This window comes from Rosa rugosa, chromosome 6 (assembly GCF_958449725.1).
Source record: "Rosa rugosa chromosome 6, drRosRugo1.1, whole genome shotgun sequence".
Classification (NCBI taxonomy): Eukaryota; Viridiplantae; Streptophyta; class Magnoliopsida; order Rosales; family Rosaceae; genus Rosa; species Rosa rugosa.
In genome coordinates this window covers 23072634-23092669 of record NC_084825.1, presented here as the reverse complement: position 1 = coordinate 23092669, position 20036 = coordinate 23072634, and the positions used below count along the sequence as shown (strand labels likewise).

At 38.4% G+C, this 20036-nt stretch overlaps 1 long non-coding RNA gene across 1 annotated transcript; it reads left to right on the top strand.

Moving 5' to 3' along the window:
* Window positions 1-231: 231 nt before the first annotated feature.
* On the top strand, window positions 232-1936 carry LOC133714238 (uncharacterized). The gene is made up of 3 exons (XR_009848508.1): window positions 232-532; window positions 971-1068; window positions 1491-1936. It is a non-coding gene; the product is annotated as an uncharacterized LOC133714238 (long non-coding RNA).
* The last annotated feature ends 18100 nt before the right edge of the window (window positions 1937-20036 follow it).

Here is a 20036-nt window from a genome sequence, read left to right as displayed (position 1 = left end):
AAATTCTTCTAAATCTGGTGGTATTCAAAAGACCAACGATTTTGAAGGATTGTATTAGTAACTGGATTGTGAAGGATTCTGAAGTGCTTGGTATAAATACCAAACCCTATTAGAAATCCAGTCTGTATAGGTGAGATTTTGACGTCTTTTTCTCTCTCACTCTAAAGATGAAACCCGAGTAGAAGATGAACCAACAACGACATCCACCTTATGTAGAGCGTCTCCAATTGATTGAAACTGGGAATTGGTCATTTGGGTACTCCCATTTTCCTGACACGTAATCACATCAAGGCTCCAATCTCTGTTCGATTTGACGGCCTCTAGGAATTGGTCTCTGGTGATCTGATGCTGAGCGCTTCCTCATGGTGAAAAGAGTTCTCAAGCAAGCTTGTATCTTTACTTATCGAACACCGTGTGCCATAGCCGAGTTCTTCAACAAAAATTCAATTCTATTCAAGTTTTCGAGTTGGGTGGTAATCATGCACCGAGTTGCTCGAGAGTTCTCTATCAATGGAGGAATTGGATATTACAGGTATGGGCTTTTAACTCGAATTCATCATGTCAAAGTGGTATGAGCGAATTGAACGAAATGAAAGCAGAATTATCATTGATCATAAGTTATTCTTTTAATTCTTATATCTGGTGCATTCAACTTCGTTTGAAAACTAGAACTTGATTACGTCCTCCAGGTTGATCTATTTGTTCCCTTTTTAGCTTTCTCAGATGAGTTGTAAGAGTTCTTTCTGTTCAAAATCCTCTATGTTAAGGGTGGTAATGTGAACTTGAATTATCCAGACTCATGTAATGCCCTAATGTGTGAGAGATTCAAGTTTTTGAGTGGCAGGAAAGGGGCATTGTTTTGGCAAGAGGTGTTGTGCTGGTTGTGTTTTGGGTGGTTAGGATGTAGAGGAACAAACGATACCATCTACCAATATGTATCATTGATTATCGTAATATATATGTTTTGCAGATGTGTTGTGGCTTATGCTTCAGATTTGATATTCTCTGGTGTAAGTTTGAATCCGTAGAAGAGGACATAAAACAAGTCTAAGTTAGTTTGGACCATGCGTAAGTCTTCTTTGTTATCTGTTTTTTATGTTCTTCTTACATTTTGAATAGTAATCACTATGGTCTGTGTTACTATGCCAATCTATTTCTGGTAGTCATCTGTGTTTCCTCCCTCTTGTTCTCCTTTTCTATATTTTGCTCCACCCTAATTTCCCTAGGTATCATATAATCACGAACTATCACTGTGTGTTCAATCTTACTGATTTACTGCATATACAATCACATTATGTATTGTTCCTCTTCACAGAAGAAAGAGAAAAGTGTAATTTTTTTGAAACCATGATTTTGCATTGTTCAAACTTCAAATCATCAGTGTTTGGATTTACTGTTCTCCAAAATGTTAACATTAATTGTTTAACCAAGTCTATTATGGATAATTTCTGACCATCGTTTATTCATATTAGGGGGGAAGTTCATATTAGGGGGGAAGAATGGAGGAGGATTCACCAAATCCTCCAGTTTCATTGCGTGCCTGGATTTCTGCCCTGAAGACAGTGCCTTAGGAAGAATATAAAAGCAAGCCAATCTCATATTGGATTCTTCTACTTCTAAGCAGTGTGACAATGCTCGTAGCGTTTCCTGCATCAAGCCTTCTATCTCGTATCTATTTTGCCAATGACGGCACTAGCAAGTGGATCATTTCTTAGGTGGCTGTTGCAGAGTGGTCTCTAAGACTCTAACTGCTTTGATCTTACTGCCTACATACTTCTTCTGCAAAAAGTCTCCTACCCCTGTGAATTTAGCACATACATTATCTTATGTTGTGCTTAGGTTTCCTAAGTGCTGCTGAAAATCTTATCTATGCATATTTTGCTTATATTTGTTTGAAAGGCCATAGATTATGCCTGTTTATAATCGTTTTCTACTTCTTCTGATATTGATAAGTGTATTAAGTACTTACAATGCCATCTTTAGATATATCAATTAGCTGGTAATCAGTACGATTCACATAAGGAGCTTGCAATCAAGATAATAAACAAATAAATAACTACAACATAGCACAAAACAAAACAATCCATGCACTTATTAAAATCCACACAAATCTTGCTAATACAATACATTAGAATCTGTTCAAATCTATATGGAATTAAAACAATCCGTAGATTCTGCAGAATCCATGAGAATCCACGGATTATAAAAAGTCACACAAAATCATTTAAAATCTAGATTGAATACACCCCCCTTAGACAAACATTGAAACTGAAACAAAACAAAAAAAGAAGTAAATCAGATTATGAATTTATTAGAAAACTTTAATATATTTTTATTTTTTTATTGGTATAAAGTAAATGAGAGAGTTCGTTAAAAAAAAAAAAATTAATTCGAATATGTCATATATATATAAGGATAATTCGAATATGTCATATATATATAAAGATATTTCTAGAAAAAGAAAAGGGTTAGATAAGTAAACTTAATAATTGAAATTAAAAGGGTTAAATACTTGTTACTACCCTCTGGTTTGGGTTCAAAATTAATTCAGCCCCTGAACTTCCAATTTCATCAAAAACACCCCTCCACTATCAAATCTCGTCAAATAGGTCATTCCGTCAATCCTCCGTCAAATGGAGATGTCAAACCGCCGACGAGGCATGCCAACTGAGAGGGGGAAATTCCAAGATTGTCCCTGGTTCTTTTTTTAACCCAGATTACGGTCAGAAAGATAGAAACCCTATTACGCGACCTTCCTCCTAAAACAGTCCCAAATAAAAAATAAAAAAAAGTTTTGAGAAACCCATAATGCTAACTCTCTTGCTTTGAAACCGGGCGACACTCAAAAAATCGAGAAGCCTGATTGAAGGCGCGAAGACATTCGCTTGTCTTGAGCTAGATCGAGAAGGTTTCAACATGGCCAACAACATGCTTGATGTTTGGATACCCAGAAAAACGAAGGGTGGAGATGAAATCCCTCATTACGGTGTGACTTGAATCATAAACTCTTGCAAGTGTACGAATCGTGTCAAGATAGGGAAGTATTCAGCCCAAAATTATCGTACCACGGGGATTAGTGGCTAACCTACAATCCTTGGGTAGTCGGAACTAAAGTCACTAAGCAAACAAAAGGAAAAGAAAAAGCAAATAAATAAAAATGTTATTCTAAGGCACCAAGCCTTAGCAATGCTCGACTTTGGTTCTCACCAAAACCTAATCAAAGCTACGAGCTTAGTGATGGATATTTATAATGGGTCGAATTTGTCACTGAAAATTGTAAATTGAATTTCTAATAACTAAATTCCAAGAATTTAAATGAAAACTTTAATTAACAACTAAATTAAATAAAGGAAAGAAAAGTAAGAAATGGAAATTAGGTCACTAAGGTATCCTCCTAGCCAAATTCAATGCACAAATATATGATAATGGTCATTCAATTCATAATGGCATCAAGAACCGTACCCAAGGCTCATGGGTCAATAGATTCCTTAAAGGGTATTCCTACTGCGGATCAAGGGTCGTAGAAACTCAATTGGGACAATCTAGAGCCTTGCTAGGGCCTCTAGTTGCACCAAAAGGCGAAGAGTCCTAGAATCAAGGTTCCCAAGCTAGCCAATACGGCAATCGAAATTGGTATTGTAACTAACCATGTTCTAAACAAGTGTCTTAGCCATAAATTAGAAAGGTGATTAGGCTCCCTAATTTCTTCTAAACATGCTCATCTACACATTCAAGAGTTAATCAAGCTCCTAATCATGCATCTAAGTCAAGTATTATAGAATAGAACATATGTCAAACACGAGATTGAAAACCATTAAATCAAAACATAAATATTACATAAAATCCATGCTAGGGCTCAAACCCTAGTTTCCTAAATAAACTACTCACTACCCATAAACTAATTAACAACAATATTCATCAAATTAAAGAGAGAAAGGTGAAGAGAAGTGAGAAGTAACAAGAATAAGCCACAAATTACTATAGAGCAATTATGACAAGTCTTGATTTATAACTTCTCACTTTTATCCAAACTCAAATCTTGATACTCCTTGACAAAGTGATGAAGATTTGTTAGTGAGAAAGTGAGTGAAAAGAGAAATGAAAAATAGAAATAGAAATGAAAATTGTGAGGAAAGGAAGAGTGATGGTGGCTATTGGGAGAGGGTAGCAGCCCTCCCCTTGAAAATGTGAAGTGCGGCGCTGGGTGTTGATATCTCGAGAGAGAGGAGAATGGGTTATATAATTGTGGTGGCTGGTGAGTAGTGGGATATGATGGATGGCTGGGATCAGAGCAAGGGATAATCCTACGGCTAGGAAAAGATGAAAGGGTGTGGTTGCTTAATTGAATGAAGCCACATGCTGACAGGTTTTGGAAAGAGAATGAAATGGAAAAGGATTGCCACGTGTCAAGTGACCAATGGTCATGGGTAATTAACCCACTCTTTGCATGCTGCACGTCTTGTGTATTGGTTAATTAACCAATTAAGCTTAATTAAACAATTAACATATCCACAATTTCGTCCTTTTGTCGAAAACTCAAATCTTCACCATTTTCGCGTCATTTTTTTCTCGTTTTCGCAACTCCGCTTATTTTCTATAAAATAAATAAAAATAGATTAATTACATCATAATTGACTTGAGAATTAAATTATTTCGAGTGTTTTAGATACAATTACATGCATAAAAATGCGTGTAATCACGGTGAGTTTGGGATTTAAGGTTTTGTTCTATGATTTCAAATCTTCTAAATTGGGATTAAAATTTCGGGTTTAGGGTTTGAAATTGGTGTTCCGAAATTTTAAAATTGGGAAAAAAGGGTTTGAGTTTAGGGTTTCAAATTTTCTAAATTGGGATTAAAGGGTTTCGGGTTTGAAATTAGGTCTCGAAAATTCGAAATTGGGTCTCCCATCTAATTTAACGATTGTGTGAATCTTAAGTGTTCTGGTTAATTTCGTTTGTATAGAGTGTATCTGTTGGGATTTCATATTCAGTCTCTGTGGATAGCATTAGAACTAAATCAAAATTCTACATATGTAATTACTTTATGAGGTTTGTGAACTCGTGTATGCATCAATGTCTTCTTAGATTGTTTTGGGCTATGTCAGGTCTGCAGGCTCCTAAGTTTATGGAGGACTAGTAGATATTCCAAAAGTAAAAGTACCAGAATTCACTAACCTAATCATATGTAAATGATCATTGCCATGTAAAAGTGCAACTATGAGATATGTTTGATTGTGTCTTATAGCTTTGAAATATTAGTTCCTGCATCACTATTTTTAGTATTTGTTATTTCCACTGACTTCTATGTCTCATTATCAACTCTTGGTTGAGTTTTTGGTCTATGGCTATTGATACTGTAATTGCTGAAATTCAATTATTTGTCTGTACCTTACTTTAATGTCTTATTGAGTGTCTCACTTCTTAAACCACTTGTCAAAGATTATTTTTAGAATTGAAATTTTTGGAGGAAGAAAGTTTCTGAACTTGTTCAGATGCAGAGAACCAAACCTCTGTTACTTGGTTATTATCAATATATACTTTTAGTCTTGCACATCTCGTTGGTCGATCACTATATTTCAATGTAATGAATACTTGTTGGATCTTATGACCTTCTTAGCCTTCTCCAGAATCTGCTTGCAGATATTTTATAAAAAAAATATCTTTTTGTTTCCTGATTTTCTGATGATTCTTTGAGCTCTCTTTACCGCCTTGGGATGATATACAAGTGACTGCTAACTGAATTTCCTTGAAGATGCAATGTTAGAAGTGGTTGTCAAAAAGAAGTAAACATCAAAACCACATATTTAGATGATATTGTTTCTAATTTCGATCATAAGTTTCTGATTATAATGTCTCTAATTTCTGATTCTGTTTCTGATTTTGATAACATGTTCCCTGCTTTTGTGTGTATTTGTTGATGAATAAGCTTAATATTAAGGGCCATGCTCTGTTTTTTTGGTATTTATGTGTTGATGAATGCGGTCCGAAAGCTCAAATTTTGGTATGTATGTGTTGATGAATAAATGGTTGTCAAAAAGAAGTAAATGTCAAAACCACATATTTAGATGATATTGTTTCTAATTTCGATCATAAGTTTCAGATTATAATGTTTCTAATTTCTGATTTTGTTTCTGATTTTGATAACATGTTCCCTGCTTTTGTATGTATTTATTGATGAATAAGCTTGATATTAAGGGCCATGTTCTGTTTTTTTGGTATTTATGTGTTGATGAATGTGGTCCGAAAGCTCAAATTTTGGTATGTATGTGTTAATGAATAAATGGTCTGAGGCATATGTTTTTTGTCATTATTTATGTGAGTGTAGAAGAAGATGGCTGAATTGAAGGCATTGAGGAGACAAGGAGCAAATACCACAACTTTAAAGTCTACCAAAGTTGCTGCCACATCTACCTTAACAAGCACAACACCTTCGGCATCAACTAAAGTATCAAAAGGGCAAGCTCCAACACCTTCCAGATCATCTTTGAGGATCAGGTAAAATTCGAAGCAAGGGAGAAAAAGGTGGAACTACAATGTTTCATTAGCAAGCGCTAACATCTTTCGTACAACCTTGTTTTGTGTTGCTTGGTTGTTTGCTCTAATTTTTTGTTAAAATGATTAGAGCTATTTGAAATGTTGTAAACATTTGGCTGCTAAGTTTTTTGGAATTTTAAGAAAGTTTCATTTTTGTTATACTTTCAAATGTATAAGAAATTATTACTTTCGGAATGAATGGTGTTCCTTTCGAAGTTGTGAATTTTGCAAAGTTCTTCATACTAGAAAAGGTCTAAAAATTTTTTTTTTTTAAAAAAAGCTCATTATGTTTGTTGGTAAGACTCCAAGATGGAGGAGATTTCAAATATAGAGTTAGGTATTTTTTATGTGTACAAGTTTTGGCGGGAAAATTTAAAAATTTTAGGGGTTTTGGGTGAAATCTGGATTAAAAAAGAGTCATGGACAATTTTGAAATTTTTTTCTCTAAGTGGGTCCCACTGTGTCACACCCCTGATTTTTAACATAAATAAAAATCGATATATAACCCCATAATTATATATGCGTGATCGTTCAACCATCAATACCAAATACCTGGAAACTTTTTCCCTTTAAACTACATACGTATTGATGCATTGAACCTACTATATCAATATTGACCCGCCCATAGAGTCATATATTACATAAGCTTACGAATTAAATTGTCAACAACAAGATAAAACGTAAAAGCTCCTCAGAGTTTACTACATAGCGGAAGTCAAAACAATGGCAAAGCCAACCAAATTGCTTCCTACCTGTTCTGCTGCCAACAAGCTACCTCAGCTTCAGCACGATTACCCTGACCTGCAGGATTAACCCCTACACCGTTTGAATAGTGCACCGGGTTGTCACACAACAAACCCGGTAAGCTTTTGCAAGCCCGTATGAGTAACTCAAAACAACTCACACCAAAATCACGAGATGAACCCCGCACGTTTCAATCAAGAACCCAAATCACGCTTTGATCCCTTAAAACACGAAATAAAGGAGAACAACTCACACTTTAATTCCCATTCAAATCGGAATAAAAGAAAGCAACATACACCTTGGTTTCTTTTAAAACGAAACATAGAAAACAACTCACACCTTGAATTCTATCAATCGTACCAAATCGTACCATAGAAAGCAACTCACACCTTGATTTCTATCAAATATAACATAGAAAACAACTCACACCTTGAATTCTATCAGTTGTACCATAATCGTACCATAGAAAGCAACTCACACCTTGATTTCTATCAAATCGTTAATAAAGAAAACAACTCGCATCTTGTCCCCTTAAAAATCGTTAATAAGGAAGCAACTCACACCTTGTTCCCTAAAAACACGTAATGTCATGAGTTATCAATAACAAATTCCCGTTACCCCATGAATTACCTAGATGGCAGACAGACTAGAGCTCTAACTGAAACGCAACCACTCGTCCGGCCAAAGACGTGATTACCTGAAATTCTGCCCAAGGTCATAGACCTTCGTTCCTCGGGCCGCATAGTCCCTTGGAGCAAAACATTAAAGCAGTCGCACAGGACTCAAAAACATCACACAAATCGCAACGCTTTTCAAAACAATCGAAATCAACATTTCAATAATCATTGTTTTCCGAAAAGCCATAACACAAAACAATAAAAAGCATCATTCCATGCATATTGTTTTCATACACAAATCTCAACGCTTTTCCCAAATCTCAACGCTTTTCAAAACAAATCGAAATCAACATTTCCACAATCATTTGTTTTCCAAAAGCCACAACCCAAAACAATAAAACGCATCATTCATGCCTATTGTTTTCATAAATCCACAAACCACCAAAACATATATATTTCACGTAAATATATATATATATATATATACGTAGTCATTCGCTCAGGAATGCCTACTAATATCAACTATAGTTTGCAGTTAAATCAATAACTCTCAAAACGATAAAGGTAATTCCGTTCGTAAATGAACCTTGTGAGATTACTCACCTCGAAACTCCCGCTGCGTCTTCAATACAGAACAAAGCAGCCAAATCAAAATAGTAGTCCAAAGAATACTTCACCAAGTACCTACGGAAGTACAGCTCTGATTCAGTCAACGAATCACAAGGAGTAACGTTCGAAACCCTAAATCGAACCAAAATTCCCAAAGTGACGCCAATCGAGCCGAAACCGCATCCGAGACCTCCCAAAGTCTCCCGAATACATCTACGATCGATACGTCCAAACCACAAGTCGATCGGACGCTCGGATCCTCATGGATCGAATAAATCAACCGGTATGAAACCGTAAAAATCATAAAAATTTCATACGAACTCCAAAATATGCGTATTATATATCGAAACACTCGTATCAACGAGTATAACATATATAATACCAGAAACAGTTCCCTAGATGGCCAGAACACTGCCGGAACGCCACCACAGGCGGTGGCGCACCACCGCTGGCCAAAACTCGATATTTCACAAAACTCCCAACATAAAAAAGTTTCATCTAAGCATGCTTGTGAATTTTCATAACTTGCTCGAAGTCAGAAAACAAGCATAAAGGGTAAAAAACTACCTCACAAGCCGTGAACAGTAATCCAATCTGAGTTGAACCAAGTTTTACGTGAATTGACTTGATACACATTTACGCAAGCGTACGTATCATTGTCAAGATAGGGAAATATTATGCCCAAAGTTATCGTACCACGGGGATTAGTGGCTAACCCACAATCCTTGGGTGGTCGGAACTAAAGTCACTAAGCAAACAAAAGCAAAAGAAAAAGAAAATAAATAAAAATGCTAACCTAAGGCACCAAGCCTTAGCAATGCTCGGCTTTGGTTTGCACCGAAGCCTAATCAAAACTAAGACCTAGTGATGACTATTTACAATGAGTCGAAATTGTCACCAAAAATGTAATTTGCATTTCTAACAACTAAAGTGCAAGAATTTAAATGAAAATTTTAACTAACAACTAAATTAAATTAAGGAAAAGAAAAGTAAGAAATTAATATGAATATGGGATTGGTAGTTAGGGATGATTCCTAACCCTAATTCAATGTTCTAGATGCTAATTTGATTTACGTGCAATTTATTAAAGATGGTAGAAGCCGTACCCAAGGCTTTTCAAGGCTCAAGGGCCGAAATTCCCTTTCATGGTATTACTACTCCGGTTCAAGGGCCGTAGGAACTCACTTGACATGAATTAGAGCCGGTTCAAGGGTCACTAATTCACATCAAGAGGCCTAGAGTTCGAGGAATTAGGCAACCAAGCTCACCATAATTGCGATCAAGCTAATCATGTAGTGAACCATGCTTGTATTTCCCACGAATATTAAATCGGGGTTCTAGCTCTAAAATCTAAGGATGTCATCCCCTAAATTTTAATCTAGACTTATTAAAACACATACCCAAGAGTTGACAATTCCTAAGCATGCATTCTAATCAATTATCACAAAACACAAGCATCCAATAATTAACAAATTTCATATATAAATTAAATTAAGCATCAATTACATCAAATTTGGGCTAGGGCACACAACCCTAACCCCCAACAAAGAAATTACTCACAACCCATAATTATGAACATCAAAGATACAAAATTCAAAGATAAAAGATTATAGAAGTGTAGGAGAAAACAAAGGTAGCCACAATTAGTTAGGAAACTAATATGACTTCCCTTGAATTACAACTCCCACAAATACCTAAAGCTTGAATCATGTAGCTCTTGATGAAATCTTGAAGCTTGTGTGAGAAATTCTATGAATACCCAAAAGAAAACTAAAACTATTATGAAAAATGGAGGAGGAGAATGGGAAAGAGAAAGAGAGCAGCCCAAAGGGGCTGCCTCTGTTTTTGGTGTGCTGCGGCCGAATTCTAGGGTAAGGTAAAAGGAGAACAGAGGAATATATATATATGAGTAATTTGTGAGAGAAAGAGATAGAATTGGTGGCTATTTCGTGTGGAGGAGGAAAAGGTAAGGATGGGCTGCCACGTGGCAGCATGAGAGTGGACAAGGAGAGAAGAAAGAGAAAGACATAAGGGAGAAGAGAAATGAAAGAGCACGTGCAGCTCTAGATTTGTGTTGTTAATTAAACATTTGTTTAATTAACAAATCTCAACCATTTTTTTTCTCTTCCTTCTTGTTCTTCTTTTCTTCCGTTTTCTTCTCTCCTTCTTTTGCTTTTCCCAAGCTCAACTCAATGATTTTCACATAGTTGCTTGCATTGACCCATTGACCATCGTCGACTTTTCGTCTTTTTGTCGATAATTTCAATTAGCTCCAATTTCGCCTAATTTTCTCACAATTTCCGTAACTCCGCTTATTTCCTACAAAATAAATAAAAGTAGATTAATTACATAATAATTGACATGAAGATTAGCTTAATTATAATGTTTTAGATATAATTACACGTATATAAATGCGTGTAATCATGAATCGATCCAAACAACCACCAAGGATCGATCAAGGAGGCTGCTTTGAGCTCCCCAAGCTCAACTTGAAGCCTCGCCGACGTCGGAGATCGGAGAACCGATCGGGTCCGAAATCACCTAACTGCGCCGCCTTCTATCGGCCCCACCACCGAGAATCGGTGCTACAGGACACCACAGGGACGACCAGACGGAGGAGACGATCCAATCTGGAAAGTTTCGTGGCCGGAGATCGCCGGAAAAGCCGGGCCGGGTCCGGGTCGGGTCAGACGGGTTTCTTCGATTCTGAGGGTAGCAGCCGAGAGAGAAGAGAGAGAGAAGAAACTTTCCAGAAAAGGAAATGAGGAATTATGAAAATATTTTCGGAAATTCCCTATTTATCCAAAATGGAAACTTCTTCCACTGGCCATAACTTCCTCATACGAACTACGATTTCCGCGTTCCACATATCCACGAACTCGTATCGACGCGCTCTACATCTTTCGTGAAGGAAGTTTTTGGAGAATTCCACCGAATAAAAAGTCAACCCTTGCAACCCCCCTAAACCCATATTCTTCACTTAATTATTCGCCCGAAACACTTCCGCTCCATCCACGAGCCACGAAACCGTCCAATAACCACAATTTAAATTCCGGAAAATCCTCGGAAAATAATTACAAATTTCCGGGGCATCACACACTGCTCCTAAGTTGGCATGCCATGTTAACTGTTTAACGTCTCCATTTGACGGAGGATTGATGGAATGACATATTAGATAAGATTTGGTAGTGCATGAGTGTTTTTGATGAAATTGAAAATTTAGGGATTGAATTGATTTTGATCCCAAATAACAGGATAGTAACCAGTATTTAACCCAAATTAAAATGTAGGGTGTAATGAGCAGGTAGGGTGAACAAAGAAAATGGTAGTGTGACAATAGTCACACCCTTAATACATGTATATGTCACGTAAACCTCCTCTTTTAATTGTTTTTCTTAAATCTCTTTGTAGGTACAGCTCTTATACCTGTCGTATTGGCATTCCCATACAAAGAGCTCCTTTACTGATCTCAGGAAAACAGGTAAATGCATATGCATAAGCATGGGATTGCAACACCTGTTACAATCCCCGAGTCTGCAGTCAGTTTTTCTGTGAAGTCCGATTTTGGAAAGTAGATTTTATTTTTATGTATTTACGTTTTTAAATGGCCTTCTGATGGTTAAATTTCATAGGATTGATGCCCTAGGGTTTGTGAGGCCGTGCCTATTCCTAATTAGTTTCCCTTAAGTTTTGTGGAGTTCATATAAGGGAAGTTTCTTTACTAATTAATGGGTATTAGGGTTAAATCTTTTAAGAGGGTTGGTTGCCGCAAGAAACAATATTGATTGAAGTTTTTATACACGGTCAAGCTGAGCAATTTTAGGTACGCAAGAATTTTTGATAGAGTCTTGCTTGTGAGCGTGGTTTTGAACTTGAGTCCTCACAAAAGAGTCATGCACTTGGTCCATGCATAAGTGTCATTGATTGTGTTTCTCATATGCATATAACTCTCTTGAGATCAGTAGAGAGACGGTGAAGAAAGAAGAGCGAGATTTGAAGATTGTTCAAGTGAAGGAGTTCAAGAACGAAGACAAACTTTGTATTAGATTTTGTGTGAATCTTATAGCCGAGCTAGTGCTATTCAAAGTTTGTACAAGAACATATCCTTTTCAATATGATGATCTTTATTTTGGGTTCTCAAGAGTAAGAGCCCCGCAGTGTTTTTAATCTCATACTTGAGGTTTTCACTGCGTAACCAAATCTGGTGTTCTATTTGTCTTTTTGGTTTCTACTGCCCAGTGAGGATTGATTCGTGTACTGCAATCCTCATTCTCCAGAAAATCATATTCCATCTTTGTATTTTCACTTGGCATCAGAGCGGGTTCTAAAGTTTTTTAGTTGATCCGTGGTCAAGGATGGAACGTGAACGTGACAGGGCTTCTAGTTCTATAAATTGCCCGCCTTTGTTTGACGGTGAAGACTATTCACAATGGAAGATTATGATGAGAGCGTTTCTCTACTCTCAAGATGAAAACATGTGGAATGTTGTTGAGAATGGATGGGAACACCCAACCAAGTCCGAAGAGTCAAAGAAAGTGGAAGGGTCATCTACAAGAATTCTTAAACCTAGAAAGGAATGGACAGAAGAGGAAGTTCGTAACAGAAATTGTGATTTTAAGGCTAGAAATTCACTATTCACAGCCTTGTCCAAAAAGGAGAGAATGAGAATTAGCCATTGTGACACAGCCAAAGAAGCTTGGGATTTGCTTCAAGTCACCTATGAAGGAAACAAGAAGGTTAGAGGTCAGAAGCTACAAAGACTTGTATTGGAATTTGAAAACATGATCATGGAGGAAGATGAATCGGTTGATGACTTTCATGCTCGACTTCTCAATGTCACTAGCCAATGCCGCAGCCTTGATGATCCTTTTGAGGAGCACCGAATTGTCAAGAAGTTTCTCAGGGCTCTTCCCTCAAAATTCCAAGCCAAGCAGATTGCCATTGAGGAAGCAGATTGCAACACTTTTTACCTTCTTTTCAGGCTTGAGTCGCATCTCAAATGTTTTGAGATTCCCTACCAGTTCATCCAAAGTGTATGTGTCAAGACTGGAACCAGGAACATGAGGAGCTTATTAACAAAATCAAGGTTTTGCAGGTGGAAATAAAGGCTCAATCCTCCTTAAATGTTTCTCTAACCCTTGAGAATGAAAAATTGCAGGAAGAATTATTGAGGGTCAAGGAGAGCTTCAACAAATTCTCTATAGGGTCTGAAAAAGTCTCTAAGATGATGGGAATTGGCAAAGCCTATGGTAATAAGGAAGGATTAGGATATAATGGTGAGTCGTGCAAACCTTTGATTTTTGTAAAAAGTGTGGAAGGTGAGAGCTCATCAAGCAATTCACAAAGCTCTAGTGACAAACCATCTGGCTCCAAGTTGGTTGAATGAACAGAACCTCATAGAGTCATTCATTCACATCAGAAAAATCTTTCGGTAAGTTCTGACAAGCACACCTATGTGCGTCAGCCTAGGTATGTTCCAAACCCCAAAAATTTCATTCCTACTTGTCATTATTGTGGAAAATTAGGACATATACGTCCTAGGTGCAACATGCTTCGGAGGGCCACTCAAAATCAGAGAAGAACATTGAGATTTAACTCACCTGCCTCGCTGCAAGCTGAGTTGAAAGAAGGTCTGAACCTGATAGCCAGGATTGCAAAGCTGGCTTCAATCCCCGTGGATCTGGAAACGAAAACAAAATAGACTTGGGTTAAGAAAGGACCCAAATGCTTCTCAACTAAGATTGATAATCTTGATATATCTTCTGAATGTATTGATGCAACGTGTTTGCTTTCATCTTACAGGTCCAACAATGAGTTTGAACATGTGGAAGCCACTTGTCTTGTGGCTTTAACTGCACTTGCAGATAAGAAAAGTGATGTTTGGTACGTTGATAGCGGTTGCTCCAGACACATGACCGGTGAAAAGAGTTGGTTTGTATCCTTTTCCAGTGAGTTTACAAGTGGATCAGTCACTTTTGGAGATGGAAAAAAGGCAATGGTAATGGGTAAGGGAACCGTAAATACTCCAGGTATTCCTAATCTCCAAAATGTCTTGTTTGTTGAAGGACTTCATGCAAATCTCATAAGTGTTAGTCAATTAGCTGATGATTATGAGGATGTAAATTTCAATAAAACAAGATGTATTGTTACTGATAATAATGAAAAAAATATTATGGGCGGTTTGCGCTCTAAAGATAATTGTTATCATGTACGTGCTAATAAATCTGTTGAAGTACAGACATGTTTGAAAGCCAAGACATCAGATGATGTTCTTGAACTCTGGCATAGGCGTCTGGGGCATGTAAATTTTCAAGACTTGCTGAAACTTTCACACAAGGAAAGTGTAAGAGGTATGCCTTCTCTGAGTGGTAAGCCAGACAAGATGTGTGATGGTTGCAAGGCAGGTAAGCAAACTCGTGCATCACATGGAGCAATCAATTCATCCACTACAACTCATCCATTGGAACTTATGCATATGGATCTTGTTGGACCTTCACAAACCGAAAGCATGGGTGGTAAGAAATATATTTTGGTTGTAGTTGATGACTTCTCACGTTTTACTTGGGTAAATTTCCTTAGAGAGAAGAGTGATACATTTGAAAGCTTTAAGGGATTGTGCAAAAGAATAACAAATGAAAAACATTCTACAAACTTGTGCATTGTTAGAGTTAGGACTGACAATGGAACTGAATTTAAGAATGCTTTGTTTACTAATTTTTTCCTTGAGCACGGAATTGCACATGAGTTTTCAGCTCCAATTACCCCACAACAGAATGGTGTAGTTGAAAGAAAGAACAGGGTATTGCTAGATATGGGAAGAGTGATGCTACATTCAGCTGGACTTACTCCAAACCTTTGGGCCGAAGCGATTAGCACTGCTTGCTATACTGCAAACCGTGCATTCTTGAGACCAGGTACTAACAAAACTCCATATGAGCTCTGGAAAGGTAAGAAACCTAATGTAAGTACGTCATCTTCGTGTTTTTGGCTCTCCTTGCTATATTTATAGAGATAGAGAATATCTTGGAAAATTTGATGCTAGGAGCGATAAAGGCATATTTCTTGGTTATTCTTTAGATAGTAGAGCTTACAGGGTGTACAACAAGCGAATCATGTCTGTAATGGAATCATATAATGTATCTATTGATGATTGTGCTGTGAGTACTGTGCAGGTTAATCTAGATGAGGATCAACCCTCAGGAAGCCGAGTAAATGTGGAACTGAATGAAGAAACAGATTATTCCTCAAATGATCCAATTTTTTATCCTCCACCGGTTCAGAGAACAGGGTTCAAACAAGTTCAGAAAGATCACTCCACTCAGGATGTTATTGGGGACTTACACGAGAGAATTCAAACGCGCAGACAAGCTGCATCACAGGTTAGTATTGATTCTGCTCTTGTTTGTTTTATGACTGAAAATGAAGTGAACATAAACATAATTTCCAATTGTGGTTTTGTCTCACTCATTGAACCCAAGAATGTTAAAGAGGCTTTGAATGATGATGATTGGATAAATGCCATGCATGATGAATTGAATCAGTTTACAAGAAATGATGTGTGGTATCTTGTTCCTAGGCCTAGTGAATTCAATGTTATTGGTACAAAATGGATTTTTAGAAATAAAAGTGATAGCATGGTAATGTTACTAGGAACAAAGCTAGACTTGTTGCTCAAGGGTACACACAGGTTGAAGGACTTGATTTTGATGAAACCTTTGCCCCGGTTGCAAGGCTTGAATCTGTTAGACTTCTTCTTGCTATTGCGTGTCATCTCAAGTTTAAGTTGTACCAAATGGATGTAAAAAGTGCTTTTTTAAATGGTGTTTTGCAAGAGGAAGTTTATGTTGAACAGCCTCAGGGATTCATAGACCCCTCTAAACCTGATCATGTGTATAAACTTAAAAAGGCTTTGTATGGTTTGAAACAGGCTCCAAGAGCTTGGTATGAGCGTTTATCTACCTACCTAGTGAGTAAAGGATATCATAGAGGTTCAGTAGATAAAACCTTGTTTGTGAAAAGGGATAAAAACCATGTCATGATTGCTCAGGTTTATGTTGATGATATCATATTTGGCTCTACCTCTGATACTTATGTTAAAGAATTTACTAACATTATGGAAAGTGAATTTGAGATGAGCATGTGTGGGGAGCTAAATTACTTTCTGGGTCTACAAGTTCGTCAACTGAAAGCAGGTATGTTTCTGTCACAAACTAAATATGCTGAGAATCTTGTAAAAAAGTTTGGACTTGAATCTGCAAAAATTGTCACTAATCCAATGAGTACAAGTACCAAACTCAGTGAGGATCTCACAGGTAAGTCTGTTGATCAAACTCTCTATAGGAGTATGATTGGTAGTCTTCTTTATCTCACTGCTAGTAGGCCTGACATATCCTATTGTGTAGGAGTTTGTGCTCGTTTTCAGGCAAATCCGAAGGAATCTCATTTGGAGGCAGTGAAAAGGATTATTCGTTATGTCTCTGGGACAGTGAATTGTGGCATCTACTTTACCTTTGATACTAACGTTGAAATTGCAGGTTATTCAGATGCAGATTCGGGAGGAAATTTGAAAGATAGGAAAAGTACATCAGGTGGTTGCTTCTTTGTGGGCAACAACATGGTGGCCTGGCATAGTAAGAAGCAAAATTGCATATCGCTATCCACTGCTGAAGCAGAGTATGTGGCTGCGGGTAGCTGTTGTACTCAGATGTTATGGATGAAGCAGATGCTTCGTGATTACGGAATTTCCCAAGGTAAGTTGACCATATTCTGTGATAACTCCAGTGCTATAAATATTTCCAAGAATCCAGTGCAACACTCTCGCACAAAGCATATTGACATGAGATATCACTTTATCCGAGACTTAGTTGAGAAAGAAATACTTGAACTTGCATTTGTTCCCACTGAGTATCAATTAGCAGACTTATTCACAAAACCATTGGATAATGCACGGTTTGAATCACTTAGAAGTGCCATTGGTGTTCTAAGTTCTGAAACCCTTACTTAATTTCCATATATCAGCATGCATTCATTTTGTATGTCTTCATGGTAGCATAGGTGCATTCTCTTTTAGTTTCTGCTTTGTTAAAGTTCAGTTTCTGGACCTTCAGGATTGATATCATGGCTTGTATCCCCATGTGTCTGACAGCTGATTTGAACTTAGATTGACAAGGGCCATGTTTCTTTCTTAACTTTATGTGCAATAGGGTGCCTAGCACGTGTTGAACTTACCCTTACATCACTTTGTACTTGTGAGTCTGAACAACATATTCTCTACACTCTTGAAATCTCTCATGCACACATACTCTAAGTGGTGGTAAGTCTTAATTGATGGTTGGCTTGTTCTCATTGCTCATGTACGAAATTACTCTTGTTGGTTGCTCCTTGATACATATAAAAAAATAAAAATAAAAAAAAATAAAACAAAAAACAAAACAAAAACAAAATGTAGTTGGTTAATGGAGCATGGCCAGGCTATTCCCAAAGTAAACAGGCCTCGGTCGTGACGAACGATATGAGGATTGGGAAGAAACGGGAATGGTTTGGTCACCCCGGTGGATTGTGAAACTATTGACTCGAGTAGATGTGCTCTTTGGGATGTCCTAGTTACATCTAGTACCCTAAAGTCATCTGACTTGGGAGCTGCTAGCATAATACTCGTTACATGGGTCGTAGTCTTCTTGAGCAAAAATGTTACTTTGTGTGAAAGGCCAAAAGAAAAATTCAAAATCAAGCCCACACGGTGTTATAAGGGGGAATAAAGTTTATGTGCTTAAAGGTGTTTCGTATGTGAGCTTTGTTTTCCAGGTTTCCCCAAATACTTCACACCCCATCTTGAGCTATGTTCACTCTACACCACAAGATGTCTAGAATACTCGATCACCCTCTATTTTACCTTGTGACTGTAGGAATACCTTCACTCGTGTCAACTCATCTTGTTGCCCTCTTATTTCTGATTGAAAGGTGTTGCTCTTGTTGGAAAGGCTATGCAAATACAGTCTGTTATTGCCCGTGGATACAGCCCAACATCATCGTGTGTTTGCATAGCATGTTTGCATTACTCATACCATATTACATTAAGCGGGAGTTTCAGGACTTGGTCACTTTGCTGCATTCTATTTGATTCTCCTTGTATTTTTGCCACTCTGGGTTTCTGGTCTCTCGGTCTACTTTGCACTAACAAAAAAAAAAAAAAAAAAAATTTCTTTTTCACGGTTTGGTTCAAGTGTTGCAGCTAGGTTCTTTTTCCCCAAAATTTCTCACTTCCTCTCGAAGCCGCTCTCTCTCTCCCCATGGCTCGCATCAAGCATACCGTTCAACGCCCCAAGGCTCCGGCTCCTACTTCCCTTCCGGCCCAGCCTCCGGCCACCGGCCCCTCTCGGCGTTCCAATCGCCTCCACCGCCCGAAGGACTCTGGGCCACCTACTTCCGCTGACAACCCACAGGAATTGGCCGATTCCTCTTCTAGGTCGACTGCCCAGGCACCGTCGTCCCCTTCTGGGTCCAAGCATTCCTCCGCCGCCGCCAACCTTTCCGATTCCGCTGCCTCTGAGCCGGTCCCAGTCTCTCCATCGCCTGCGCCTCCGTTGCATGGTCGCTCGGTCAGCCCTTCCTCGCCTGCTCCGCCGTCCAAGCGCCCTCGTCTTTCCGGCCGCTCTGCTCCTTCCTCCTCCCAGTCGACCAAGCCTCCTAAACCACGTAAGGATTCTCGCTTTGTGACTCGCACTCAACGAGTTGATTATGAAACCTATACCTGTTTTCGACCGGTGGTTTATGAAAAGAGATTCAATATCGATGACTTGGGTAGTTTATTTGCCGAAACTGTGCGTACTTTTCATTGGGACCATGTGTTGGATCTGTTGCCTACTCCTAACCTTACTGTGGTTAGAGAGTTCTATGCCTGTTGTTCTCCAAATATGCCAATGCAGGTTGATTTTCTTAATGCTGCTACTCTAATTGGATGCAATGTGGATATTCGAGGTGTCTCAGTCCCTTTCACCCCCACTACCATCCGAGACACCTTGGGTCTCTTTGCCCCTGTTTCCGAGATGCCTACGATTGATCAGGAGCTTGCCGCTTTGTCCATTGATACTGTTGTGGCTGCACTGTATGAGGATCGTCCCGATGCCACTCCCGTGGAGCTCTCAGTTGGTGCCCTTAGCGAGTTCTGTCGCTTGTTGGGGCATTTGGTTCGTGCTCTGCTCTATCCTTCTTCTCAAAGCAGCAAGATTACCCTGGAGGAAGCTCGTCTCATCTATGTTCTCAATGCCAAGGGTCCCTATCTACCTCCTGAGCACTACATGTATACTGCTATCCGGAAAGCTGCTGTTGAGGGTCGTCGTCACAAAAAGGCCGCCTTAGTTTTTCCCTCTGTGATCACTGTTGTTTGCCACGCCAAGGGTGTTGTTTTTGAAGAATCCGATGAAATGGCTCCTCCCTTGAAGGTTTTCTCTCGGAGTTCTCTTCTTCGCAGCACTAGCCAAAGCAAGACCAAGGGTATTTCTGTTGACACCACCTCTATTTCCCGCACCTTGC